General features: G+C 47.4%; 1 protein-coding gene and 1 non-coding gene across 3 annotated transcripts in view; both read left to right on the top strand.

Moving 5' to 3' along the window:
• Positions 1 to 14,268, top strand: part of LOC138489070 (glycerol-3-phosphate dehydrogenase 1-like protein) — a 278,084-nt gene that overhangs the window by 257,965 nt on the left and 5,851 nt on the right. The gene's annotated exons all lie outside the window — the stretch shown is intronic.
• On the top strand, positions 5,182 to 5,343 carry LOC138490630 (U1 spliceosomal RNA). The gene has a single exon (XR_011275566.1). It is a non-coding gene; the product is annotated as a U1 spliceosomal RNA (small nuclear RNA).

The raw sequence follows: 14,268 nt of genomic DNA, 5'->3' as shown, positions 1-14,268 counted from the left end.
AGATGCTGTGCCAGCCTTCCCCCAACCGGCGAACCACGGGACATGGCCTCATAACTGAGCTGAAGCGTCTGCAGCATTGCCTGAGGGCAAAGAGGCAACAGCCCAAGCGGCCTTGGCACCTCGAGTACCTTGTTTTCCACCTCTGGCACTCCTACGGTGGCCCCTTTGACTGGCAGCTCCTCTCGCTTTACCAAAGGATGAGTAATAACGAAAGGAACATCCCTCCATTGCTGGCCCATAGGACGAAAAGGCAGAGGTTGCCGAACTGAAGCGCCCAACGACTTTGCTGCAGCTTTTTGAGGTCTGCAACCTCTCAAGGCTCTCGTCAGCCTTGCTGCCAAAAAGATGTTCCCCGTCAAAGGGCATGTTGAGGAGCCGGGCCTGCACATCAGGAGCAAACCCCGACTTCCGCAACCACGCAAACCTGCGTATCACGGTGCTCGCCGCCATGGACCGGCTGATGCAATCTGCCACGTCCAAACCCCATTGAACGGCCTCACACATAGCATCCTTGCCATCCTGAACCATGGCAAGTAAACCATCCCGTTCATCCCCTTCGGGAATATGTTCAGCCGCCAAGGAAACACAGTTCCACAGAGTGTGCGTCAAACGAGACAAGGCACAAATGGAGTTGGCCGCCTGAAGCGCCATACCCCGTGCAGAAAACACTTTCTTCGCCCAGCCGTCAAAACGCTTGTTGTCCCTATCAGGAGGGATGGTAGGGTACGACGCCTGCTTTGCCGGGGCCCTAGCCGCCTGCACCACCAAACTCTCCGGAGTAGGGTGCTTGGACAAGTAGCAGGGGTCACTTTTGGCTGGGCGGTATTTTCACGGCAAAGACTTGCTCACTGCCGGGAGACTCTCCGGAGCAGTCCAAGCCGCCGCCACCCTCCTCTGTAGAGCCATATGAAACGGCAGCACCGGGTCAGTTGGTGGAGCAATGTCTAGGATATCCTTAAGGTCAGAACAAACTCCCCTGGGGGAGCAGACCATCCTAAGTACTCGATGACCCATGACATAAGGCGCCGGTACGAAGAATCGGCATGAGTGCCAGGCTCAGGCCTACAAAACTCCACCTCCGGAGAGGTGTCCAGCCCACTAGCATCATGCAGGGACTGCCTCAGGTCCTCAAACTGGCTATGGCCCGAGAGAATCTCGTCAGGCACGGTGTCAGGCACCATGCCATCATCAGGGCCCTCATCCACCTCTGAAATGAACTCCAGATGGCGGTAAGAAGGCACAGAACTGGAACCAAAGCCATGCTAGACCTTGGCCAGAGCCTTTCTTGGTGGTTCCCCTGAGCAACGGGGTACCCCCGTCGACACAGCCCCAAAAGGCGTCGAGGGCGTTGAGTGAATCGGCGCCGGGAGAATCGGCGTCGACGACAGACGCGGCACCGACAGCATCAACGGCGTCGACACAGGCCTTGAAGGCAGAGCCTCGAGCATGTCCCTCGACATCCTGGGCGCCAAAGGCGTCGACGACTCCCTCGGAGGCGGAACCTCGAGAGAGTCCGTCAACGACCTCGGCACCACAGGCGTCGATGTGTTCCTCGAAGACTTCACAAGTTCACGCGGTCTCGAGCGCGTCGAGGACCGGGACCTGGACCGGGCATGCTGAGAACGATTCCCCTTGTCCAAGCGGGACCTTTCCCGCGAATCCTGACGACCATCTGAGCCCGAAGGCGTGCGAGCAGCGTCTCTCGGCTGATCACGACCGACCCCACTCGGAGGCTCGGACGGACCAGTGTCCTGCGATTCGAGAATCGCCAACATTTTTTTCCCGAAGGAAGCCCCTTCCTCTGGTGTCGCATGCTTGGTGGGGCAAGCGACCCGCCGACGGGCGGAGTCCTCGGATGAGGACGGGGAAGGCGACCGATGACTGAGCTTCCGGGAGTGCCTCGAAGAGGCAGAGGAGTGGCGAGACCGACTCTGAGACCCACTGGACTTCCGACCATGACGCGAGAGTCGCCACTCGAGTCGTCCGTTGAAAGCCCCGCAGCCCTCGACTTCCGGGGCTTAGACACCTTACCTACCGATAACTTCTTCTTGCGCTCCCGCAAGGCTTTCGACGTGAGCGACTGGCAGTCGACACAGTCATCCGTGTCATGGGCCTCCCCGAGGCACCAGAGGCAGGCGTCGTGCGAGTCCGTGACCGACATCTTGGACCCACAGTCCCCGTACTTCTTAAAGCCCGGACGCGGTGTGGAAGACTAGGTTGACACTTTCACGAAGAAATATTACACAAACAGGTTCGAAGAACCGTAGAAAGCAACAGAAACTCCAAAGAGTCAAGGCGCGCCGAGATTCCCGAAGCGAACACGTTCGCGGAAAAAACAGAACTGAGGCTCCGGGCGTCGTGTGTCCTTCTTATAACATCCAGTGACGTCGGCCATCGGAGGAGGTCCTCGAAGGCGGGGTATTGACATCATCGACGCAGGACGCAGACGATTTTCCGAAGCAGCACAGCTGTGGTGATTACTGTCATAGATATGGAATACGTCGGAGGACCCAATCCCCTCGAAAAGGAGTTACAGGGTCTTACATGGATTCACATGCTCATGAATACGATTACATAGCAGTACACATACACAAACACATGAGGCAACAAGGCTCCACACAGAAGTAATACACTTACCCATAGAACAGACTCACTTCATGCAAAGAGGTTGCGAATCACTGCTTGGCCGACCAAGGACTCCTCCCTAGAATCCCTGTTGACACAGAAGAATCTTGTGAAGGTGTGGGTAGCCCTCCACGTAGCAGATGTCGACCAGGGGAAAACCGAGAGGAATGCTGTAGTTACTGCAATGGCTCTGGTGGAATGGGCTCTGGGCCGGCCTAGTAGCGATCTGTTGGCCAGACAATGGCATGCATGATTCAGCCATAGAGCCACCTGGAGATGGACGCCTTAGACAAGGCCTTCCCATGTCCCAAAGGTCCGAAGGCAACGAAGAGCTGAGAATTCTTTCGAAGCGATTTGGTGCGTGCCATATAATACTTCAAAGCACTCAAAACATCCAGTGAGTATCACAGCCCCACACTTGCCTAGCCCCTGGGCTAACCCTCGCCCCTTTTCTTGCACTTCTTGTTACTACACTTGTACGATGCGAAGGTCACAAGGCCTAATACAAGGTTGTCCAACATACGATCCACGGGCCACAATGCGGCCCGCCAAGCCATTTTATGTGGCCCGCGAGGCCGTATGTTGACAACTCTTGAGTAAAAAAAAAAACTTTTTTTTTTTAAATGTGCCTGTGTGCAAAACTGTAACTTCCTCTGGCGACCCCGTGGGGCAGTTACAGTCCTCAGCCACAAAGCGTTTATTTATTTATGCAATTTTTGTCGGATATACGACAAACATTGCAGAAATAAATTTGTCAAGATCATCTTGGGACTTGATGATGGAGGAAGGAGAGACTAATTTGTATCACGGCATAGTGAGGGTTACCTCGGGAATACCATTTATTCTCAGTGAGCGCCGGTCCATACAATTGCCAGTACTCCCACAAACTATGAACAATGGGATTAATATAGTAGCAATTACTTTTCATTTAAATATCCCATTTCAGGCAAGTAGTACCCACCATGCAAGAGAGGAACGGGCTCCGGCCCAGACATGCCCGTTCCTCTCTTGCATGGTGCTCCGAGGGGCAAAAGGCGAGCCGAGATGAAGGGAGGAGGTGTTGAGGTGAGGAGAAGAGAGTGCTGGCCCGGGCGAAGGATTATGTGGACAGGTGCTGTGCAGGAGTTCCTCTCGGCGTGGGCAGCACAGTGGATTCCTGAACCCCTGATTAGCTGTGGACCGCTGCTCAGAGGCCCATTGTGCGGAGTTACTTTCAAGGTTTGTCATCTTTGGACATATGTTTAGCAGGGGTTGCAGCGACACAGCCTGTCTGCCCCAAAAATCGTTCTTTTGAATTGCGAATGTCACCGAAGATGAACCTTTATCAGCTGAGAAACGTAACCTTTGCAGTGCTTTTTTTCCTCGTCTGGAGACAAAGAACAGCGGGAGCTCAGTTACGTTTACCTCTAAGCACAGTGCGGATTGATGAAAATGTCCATGCATTATACCAAGTACATTGGACATTATAGATGTGGACAGTGGGGTATCAAAGCATGGCGAATACCACATGTACAGCACAATAAGTTACCCTAGTAGTGCCCCAATAACACACTGCAACCTGCAAATGGGCCTCAGTGGACCACCTGTCAAGGTTGCTGGAAGTTGCTTATGATCTTGATCTGTGATCTATGAAATTATCTGATATGATAGGTCATTTATAACGCGCTTAATACCCATGCAGCAGTGATCCCAATCATAAAAGTGAAATAGGCAAGCCCAACAGGTATAACATATTTTCACTCTTTTGGTAGCGCAGTCTGAGGGCAGCCTATACCCTTCAGGAGAGGTGTGAGCTGATACAGTTGCAACACAAAAAACAAGAGTACTATGTTCCCAAAATACCTTAGTTCTTGTCTTTCGGATCTCAGCAGAGCCAGGCTTTTCAGCATCAGACCAGAACCATGGGTGCCTTTGCACTGGGCTGGGGTCAAGTCAGAGAGCAGCAGCGATGGGCCCCAATGATGCAGTTCTGTTTGGCAGTGGTGCCGATTTGCGGGTAGAAAACGCTGGGAACAAGTGGATGGCACTGGAAGACTCAGTGACCTCTGGGCCCGGACAAGGGAATACTTGCCTTTGGCGCTGTGCAGGCTCGGCTGACACAGCACGGCATATGGTTACGACAAAGATGTCAAAGCTTCAGCATTGTCATTGAGCAGACCTCTAAGATTCAGGGGTGGTGGAGCGTTGAGGTCCAGGATGATTATGATGGTGTCAATGGGGCCAGCGCTGAGCAGCTCCTCTCAGGAGGGCCATGGGCCCGTGTGGGGCCGACAGGCCAGTGGGTAGACTGCAACAGGCCTGCTCGAGCCATCCTGCTATTTATACAAATCTCGGGCCGAGCAGGGCCTGATGGGAGAAAGGAACTGCGCTACAATCTGCTCTTCTGCTGGGCTCTGCCTGCTGGAGCTTCCCCCTACACATGGGACAGGCAGCTCTGCAGATGCTCAGAGCTTCCGGGGGCTTGGGGGTTGGGGCTGGGTCAGGGCCTGCCTTCTCACCCTCGCTTAGCGGGGCTTCCCAGAATTGACCCAACCCCTGCCCTCTTGCATGCAACTCATACTTAGCTGGGAGGGGAGAATCTGATCTCAAGGGCAGATCTCCCAGTGTGAGGCTTACCCATTGCACATCGGATTTGCTGACCCCTGCTATGTTCCCAAATGCGGGATACACGACTGCATTATTTCTGGTAGTGGGGGACTGCGTTCGCGCTCTCCCCCCGATTTATTGGTGAAAGAAAAGGTAAAGTGTGCACTAGGCCTGCTAGGTTGCATACTTTAAGATTGTGCTCACATTGCGTTTTTTCAATTAGGTTCACTTTTGGGTGATCGCTCTTCCACATTTTATCTGTTGAATTGAATTATGCTTCTTTCATCACCACAGAAGTAATGTGTATTACAGAGATAAGCTGCCATATGTATTGGGCACACTGCACATGCTCAGGCAGCATCAATCATGCTTTGTACAGGACAATGCTGGCCTAAATTGGGAACAGCCAGCATAGACATGTTGCTACAGGGGCATATTTTGCGTACAACTAGCATGACACTGTGTTACATCAGTGATAGTGCTGTCTTACACTGTGGACACATTGATCATTAAAATGTGTTGTACAATGTTCTTTTCTGCTGTTGGTGACATGGAATTTTGATGTTCCCCTTTAGAACGGATTGTAAACTTATGGCTTTTTGGTCACCTTTTCTTCTGTAAAATGCACCATTTCAACCCCATATTTGAAAAAAATTCTTGGGGGGAAACCCCCCCAAACCCTCCCTAGAACCTTGTAGCTCCCTTGCTACGCTCGGTCGCCCCCACTATTTCAGAAAAATATTAACACACAGACACTGAAAGAAATCACAAGCAACTAACCTTTGATCACTGCCCATGACACCAAAAGCTATCTTTGGGACTGCATGGCTATCACTGCCTGTGAAGCTATTGTGTCAAAGGTCACACAATATCGCTTTTTAATATACTGCTTTGGGTGAGGTTGTTGACTTTTGGCTCGCCGGCTCACTGGGTGACAAAATGTTAATGTTTCGGCACCACATTCAAAAAGGTTGGACAAGCCTGGCCTAGTAGGACCGCTATTGTTTATTTCCCCTGTTCCCTCCCCTTTAATAATACCCAATAAATAAAATAAAATGCAACACTCTCTCTGCCGGCAAAGATAGGTTAGTGAAGAAAACCGGCAAGACCAATGTTCGTACAAGTGAAAGTCCGATGGAACTTTAGGCGTAAAGGACGGATGAGTCCCGCAAAACCACCTTGGAAGGATGGAAAGACGGATATGGAGGCTTACATGAGGGAGCCTGAATTTCCCTAACACGCATGGCTGAGGTGATTGCCACTAGGAAGTCTGTTTTCCAAGATAGAAATTTTATAGATGCTTGATGCATTGGTTCAAAAGGTGGAGCCATTCGCTTTGACAAAAACACATGGAGCTCCCAAATCGGAGCTGCAGCTTTAACCAGAGGAAACATCTTTAAGAGGCCCTTGAGGATCTCCGTCATGAGTCTGAGACCACAGGGAGAGCTTGCCAGGAGCCCGAGTATAGCGGGATATGGCGGCCAAATGCACCTTGATAGAAGCATGGGCTAGCCCCGACTTAGTAAGCAGGCAGAAGCTGACTGTGACCTGCAGTGGAGAAATCCTCGCTGAGCGGCACCACACTGCAAAGCATTTCTACTTGTGCTTATAGTAGAAAAGCGTCAACAGAGCTCTGGCTGTAGCCAGAACGTTCTTGAATTCCAGAGGTATTGAGTAGTATCTGAATTCTAGGGCTGCAGGAGCCAGGCCACAAGAGCCAGGCCGCATGGCTCAGCGACTCGGGTTCATGGTGCAGGATTGACCCACCTTCCCTGGGAAGAAGGTCTGAAAGAGGAGGCAATTTGACGGCTGGAGCCACTGACAGACAGAGAAGGTCTGGATACCAGATCTGCCTGGGCCACACCAGTGAAATGAGTATCATCCTGCAGCAGAATTGTCCAAGTGTATTGATCAAAATTAGCAGCAGCAGGGGAATTGGTGGGGATGCGTACAGGAACAGGCCCTCCCAAGGGAACAAGGTGTGATGAGGGGGCGAAATGGACCACCAATGTAGTGCTTGACGGAAAGCCAGATTGAGGTTGATCTTGTCTGTCCATGAGCCATGATTTGTTTTCATCTAGAATCCAGAAACTCCTGAATGGGTCTCACCTGCAGCCTCCCAAAAGGCAACAGATGGAACAGACTGTTGCAACGTATGCTGCCGATAGCCGTTGAACCTTCCGTAAAATGGCTTTTATTCTGTCTTCTGAAGGCATCACTAGTCACAGCAGTGTGTTGGGACGAGCACCCAGGAATAGTGCATTCTAAGATGGAAGTACGCAGGATTTCGGAGAGTTTATCAAGAAGCCCAGCGAAGTTAGGACCTGGATGGTCTCTGCGGTGTGCTGGACTGTCAGCGTGAGAGCAGGATCGGATAAGCCAATCGTCCAGGTAGGTATAGAGGTAGAGTCCCCTGCGCCAAAGGTGTGCTTCTACCAGAGCCAAGCACACTTGGTGAATACTCTTGGGGCTGATTTAAGCGTGAATGACAGGACCTTGAGTTGGTAATGCCTTTTCGAACTTCCGGTCCCTGCAATGAATGGGGATGTGGAAGTAAGCATCCTCCAAGTCGAGGGTTGACAGAAAATCTCCTTTTTCCAGCTGGCTGAGCACATTCTGCAACGTGATCATCCTGAACTTTTGGTACTTGAGGAATTTGTTGAGGCTTTTTAAGTCCAGAATGGGTGTCCATCCTCTTGACTTCTTTCAGACAAGAAAGTATCCGAAGTACACTCTGGAGCCCCAGAGGCGCAGAGGAACCCGTTCTATTGTCCCCTTTCATTTTCTTTATCATGCCACTAACCTCCTTCAGTAGCTGCAGTACATGCTGTTCTTGTCTGGAGATGGGAGGAATGCAATGGCATTTGTCTTGCAATTCCAGGGTGGGACCCCGTTGGATGATATTGAGCACCCATTCGTCTGTTAAGATGTTGCACCACTTGTTGGCAAACTCTGACAACTGTCCTCCCACTGGGGTGCTGAAGTGAGGGCACGGGCCCTGGAGCGGATCAGGCTTGTTTTGCCATCTGCGTTCTGGCTACTGGAGCGCAACAACGCTGGGATCCTTCTCGGTAGGCTTGGGAATGTCCTCTATATCTGAAGCCAACAGCCTCCATGTTTTAAAGGTGGTCCTTTAGTAAACCACATTTAGTTGCACTAACTCAACACAGTTGGAAATACTGGATGACAATGTAAACTAGATGAAGTTAGTCAGTTATTTCTACTCACTCCTCATCCAGATAACACAGGACAACCTGTAAAACATGGAGGCTGTTGGCCTCAGATACAAACCTAAAAATGTCAAATACTTAAAGTAAAGAGACACAAATTTGTAAATAATGCGGTGTTTAGTGATCATGTGACGAATGCGAGCTATCTACATGTGAAATGGACTTAGCCTTATTTTCTCTCCTCTTTAATTTGCAGTTCAGAATATTTCATCAGGCTCTGGAAGAAGAGAATGCTTTTCTCGAAACGAGTCAGCCATTTTGTGTTAACTGAACTGTATCCTTCTTCTGATCAAATTGTTTTCTTTATTTAATCATTAAACACATCTCTGTGTAATACAGTTAGTTATAACTGCTTTATTCTTTAACTTTCAAGATTAACCAAGTATAGATTACTTTATTGCTATGAATCAATGATTTAACCGCCAAAGGACAGGATTGTAAGGTGTGCAGGGGACGGGGGGGTTCCATCAATGGATCCTCTTTTCTTTCTATTAATTGCGCTGCATGGAACCCTGTGGTCTATTCATAGAGTTTATCTTCTCCCAAAAATTCCTGGAGTCATGTTTAGGAACAATGGCCAGCATTTTGAGGTCCTCCTTACAACTCCACTCATACCTATATCCTTTTATCCAATTTTAAAATGTTTGCTTCAGATCTTTAACTTTTTCCAAATAGTGAATCCCATTGCCAATATGGAATCTGGATGCTATTATCTCACTTCTCAGTATTTTATTTTTATTTTGGATCAAGACGTCATAGATGTGGATCAACTGTCACTCTGAAGTCCTGCCTCTGGTTACCTTAGTATCAAAGCCATCCAATAATGGCTGAAAGTTCACTGGGGTGTTAATGGTCTGTTTTTGCTCAAATTATGTTTTATGAAGAAAATTCAGGATCATCCCGTTATGCTTACTATGGTTGCGAACATTCCTCCCTGGTTTATCAGCAGATTTGTGAATCCAGGGTGAGAGGCCTTCGCGACCATGCCCTTTAGGTCCAATCTTATTTGTGAATGTTCACTAAAATCTATCTCCCATACGCCCATATCTGTGCATAAGCCAAACAGCTCTGAGGTGAGGACAAAATAGTCCAGCCAAGCTGATTTATTGCCGACACCCAGGTGCGGCTAGCAGGACTATCACCCCTAGTAGTACCATTCGCAATCTTAAGGTCCCAGTTCTCAAAAAACCACACCGAAAATTTGCCATCATCTTTTGCTCATGAAATGTTACCAGCTCCTAGAGTTCTGTTTTCATGACCACTCCCCATTAATTGTGAGCAGTCTGCATTTAGATCCCCTGCTATCATTATATGGGTCCCATCGGTCTCACACAATAAATTACCCAAAACTTCACCCAATGTTTCCATTATGGTCAAAAGATTACTCTTGCAGGGATGACTATAGATGATGACTAGCAAAACGGATCTTTGTTGCCCTATGCCCTTTAGAATGACCCTAATACCAACAGGCCATATACGGAATCCGATATTACCTGTGATTCAACCAGAATAGAATTGTGTACCAGAATCGGAAGACCTACCAAAGGTCTCCCACCTTGCCCCTTTGATGCCATTTGTTGATAGGTTGAGAAGCCATCAAAAATCAATGGGGCCATAAACCACACCTCCTGCAAAAACAAGATATTATTTTCCTTGAAAATGTCTGGTCTCACCTCATTACGCAAAAAATGATTGAAACCCTGAGTATTCCATGCTAGGATCTCGATAGTAGCAGACATCTCTATTTGGGCTAGAGTCCAGTACAGTGATCTCCCAGTTTCTTAAATGATTTAACTAGAGTCTGGTGCAACCACAGACAATCTTGGGAATCCTTATTGGCCTTAGTCGTCACGGGTTGCATGAACACTACCCTCCTCACATTTTCCTCATTCTCAGTAATCTAACAGGCAATGTTTACGGAGGGGCAAGACATTGAAAACACCCGATCTTATCTCCTCATTCACTGCAACAGATGACTCATGTTTCCTTAGATCGTAACCAAGAGCCCTCAAGGTATCTATTTCATTCACGGTCGTTTGGATTACTATATTAGATTTAAACTCCAGTAGAACACTGGCTAATCTTTTGTAGTCTTGGAAAAAACCTTGTGTCTCTGGACTCCAATAATCTTAGTTGTGGAATTTCATGAAATAATCTGATAACATTTAATCTGTTCAATGTAACCTCATACGGGCCCTTTACAATGCTTTCTTATAGGAATCTAAGGGGAAGAGTTGATGTAATGCACCCGCCTCCTTTTGATTCTTGGTTAATTTCTCTGAGGTGAAATTTGGGGCTTTGATACTACTATCCCAAAGTAGAGGGGGCTGAACAGACAGGGGGAGCCTGCTAATTTGCTCTTGCAGGGCCTTACAGGGTCTCGCTCTCGCAGGGTCTCATTCAATTGGTCCCCAAACGGCATTGTGTTACCCAGCTGTTTTCTTTATGTCGTATTGTGCCACTATTGCTCGCTTACAATTGCTGGTACCCATGAAAATTGGTTTCCATCAATTTCACCGGTGCAATTCCATTTCACCGGTGCAATTTCTTTGTTTAGGGTCGCCACCACATTCACACTAACCTGATCTTGTTCATTACTGTTCTTTCTGTATATACAAGCAGACTGATTATACAGTCTACACCTTCTAGGAGAGATCGCGTTGGACTTAGGAGGAGCAATGTACCTTTCCTGATCAATACACAGACTTGGGTCCTGGATCTTACAAGTACCAGTATCTGGCAAATCACAGATATTTCCCCTCTTGCATAAAGTATTCAGTGTCATGTGTTTGTCTCTCCCCGTGTTCAATGTTTTCCATATGGGCTAGGAAATCGGAGACGTTGAACTACCAAAATGATTAATCAATAAAGCCAAACTAGGCACCTATTCTCCCAGTGACATCAGATTCAAACAGTTAGATTGCTTACATTTAGGTAAACATCCTACGACCCCGAACCAACCCCATTGTCAGTTTGTGTTACACTGACCACAACATTCTCCTGATCAGTTAGAGCACCTTGTTTAGTCGCCTGCAGGACCCGATTAGATTCAACCACACCAAACCCTATTTCCGAGTTTTACATCTGCAGGCAACGATCCTGGGCCACCTTTTCGCTTCTAGTTTCCAATTGTTTGTGGGCAGAAGTTCCCTCAATGTTCAAATCCATAAATGAAATGGGGCAGCTTGTTAGTTCATCTCTTTCTTCTCTCACCACAATATCGGATTGTCCACGAGCTCTCCAACTCCCATATATTTGCAGGCTGAAGTACTTTTAGTGTCCGCGTCCGAAACCAAGATGGGACAATCGATTACTTTCTCGATGGTAATTAAAATATCTCTTGTCTCCGTCAAGGATTAGTGTAGGATTATTCAATACTTCCCGCCACTCTTTGTCAAACCTTTGGTTCATAGCTGGACTCATTTCTTCCATCACATTTGTCAGTTCTTCAGTGAGACAAACATTTCTTAAACATTTTCTTGAGTCAGCGCCCCGGTTTTTCTTCCCTTTTTTCCCACCTTTTATGTGTGATCTTAATTGCTTAGTGTTTTGTCGTCCTAATTAATTCAGACTGGTTCTTCCTCCTTATCTGGCCCAGGGGATTTAAGAACAGCATTTTCTGAATTTGCAGTTACATTAGTTATTCCAGTGATGTCTCAGAGGGAATCGTGCACCATTTCCAGAATTATCTTGATGTCACTTAACTGCAAAGTATATGTGTTTAGTTCCAAGCATATGCTATTGTATAGCATTGAGAAAGAACTCAGCACCATGTTAAACGCTACAATCTCAGTTGTAGTTATCACGTTCTTGTAAACTGTGGTGCAATAGCTGGTGGGTGGGATCTAAAAGATGTTCCTAATATTCACGTTCCATTTCCTGAATGCTGATCTGATCTGTTAAAATTGAGAAATCTTCCACTTCCAATGGTTTAGAGGATATAAGCACTACATTTCCCATGGATGGTGATTTTTTCAAGTCTACTTGCTGTATCAGTTCAAGAGACTTACATCACTGATGGAAACGGACTTCAGGAGATTTAAAAACTTATCCAGACGTGCTAGTGCTGGTATCCGAAAGCCTGTGCACGTCATTGGGCCTGATTTCTTGAAATAATCCAGGATGTTTTTCTTAGTGCCCAAACCTCTTTGCAGTTGATTATGATCACTTAACCCTTTTTTGGCATTTCCTGGTTGGACAACCTGTGGTTTTCCTGGATTTGGATGGGCAAATGAGGCTTCTTGGTTTGAACCTTCAGCATAGACTTGATGCTATATGCCCTATCTGTATCCAATGCATCTCCTATAGAGTAAATCCCATTGGCGGAGGATTCACCAGTCACCATTCACAGTCAGTCTTTCGCAGCTGCAAGTTAAGAGTTTGTTCCCGAAAAGCCATATTCTGGCCAGCTTCCATATCCAATGATGTTTTTTCAGTCATAACCCAGCCTCCAATGACACTGTATGCATGCCAAAAGGCTCACTGTGATTTAAGGCCCCTCATCCAGCCCGTTTTAATTCATTTTGTTGAAACAGGGATGCGCGAACCAGGACAGGCCGTGTGTTTTTTTCCACAAAACCTAGGTCTCGGAGTGCTTGCTGTAATATTGTTCCCATTTAAGGCAATAGCTTGTAATGGGGTTAAAGTGACTGTAGTAAAGAGTTGGCCTGTTAGAGTTTGCACATCAATGTAGGTAGCTGTAGATGTCGACATACTACCATCTCCCACTAACTCAGTGCTAGCTTTTATCCTGTGTTCGGTACAATGGTAGGCTCAATTTTAAGGTCATTGTAGCTTGTGCTCCACTTACACAGGCTTCTGTAACGTTAGAGTGTTGTTGATTACCCAATAGATCAGACAAACCCCTAGGACACACAGACAGGTTTACCTTTTCCCCAACCATCACCACTGTCCTGTTTGGAACCAGCATCCCTGCCAGGGACTCATTTATTTTAGACAAAATAGCTTCTGTTCCCACACTTTCCTCCCCCCGAAGGATGGTTTCCTAAATGCATTTTATTTTCTAATGCGTAGGTTAAATCAACAATCTACGAGGACCAGAGGTAAGAAGTGTCGACTTGGAGGGCTCAAAGGTTATTTGCCCACAGACACCCTCCAAGCCACAAACTCTAATCAATAGTCGTTGATGAGCTATAGATGGTTGAATTTGGAAGGCACAAAGGCTCACAGCCCGCAGTCACCTTCTAAAAAGGAATGCAGATTTATATTCCAGAACCTTATTCCATGAAATCTGGAAAAAGTCAATCCGCTTCACAAGGTGGTTGCGCTCTGATCATCGACTTTATCAAGGTCACTCAATATCGCTGCGTTTTGTAAATCCGTAGAGGGCACAGCAAATAAAAAGCTTAACAAAAACAAATCGCTGCGCCGTCCTGAAACCCACAGCAGCGTTCTGATTAGGTTTAGAGCACCTTTATGGTCAATTTATTGTGGTGGCTGCCATTAAAAACTGGATGTCATCTCACTCACTCTCTCTCTCTCTCTCTTACGCTGACAAGACTGAAGTCTTATTCTTTCCTTCTAATACACTTCCTCCTCCTTCTCCCCACCTTCTATTCATTTTCCCCCTTTTAATCTTCCTATTTCCACCCACGCTCGCAATCTAGGCATTCACTTTGACTCTTCCCTATCCTTTACTCATCATATCTCCCTTACTTCCGCGCTTGTCGCTACCATCTCTTTAATATCGTAAAGTCAGTTCCTCTCTCACCTTCCATGCTACCAAACTTTTAATCTCCTCCCTCATCTTTTCTCGCCTTTTCTATTGTTCTTCTCTCTTCTTCGGTCTCCTCGCTTCCCATCTTGC

Source organism: Ambystoma mexicanum, chromosome 9, assembly GCF_040938575.1.
Source record: "Ambystoma mexicanum isolate Mex_15411 chromosome 9, UKY_AmexF1_1, whole genome shotgun sequence".
NCBI lineage: Eukaryota > Metazoa > Chordata > Amphibia > Caudata > Ambystomatidae > Ambystoma > Ambystoma mexicanum.
This window is presented reverse-complemented; position numbering and strand designations above follow the sequence as displayed.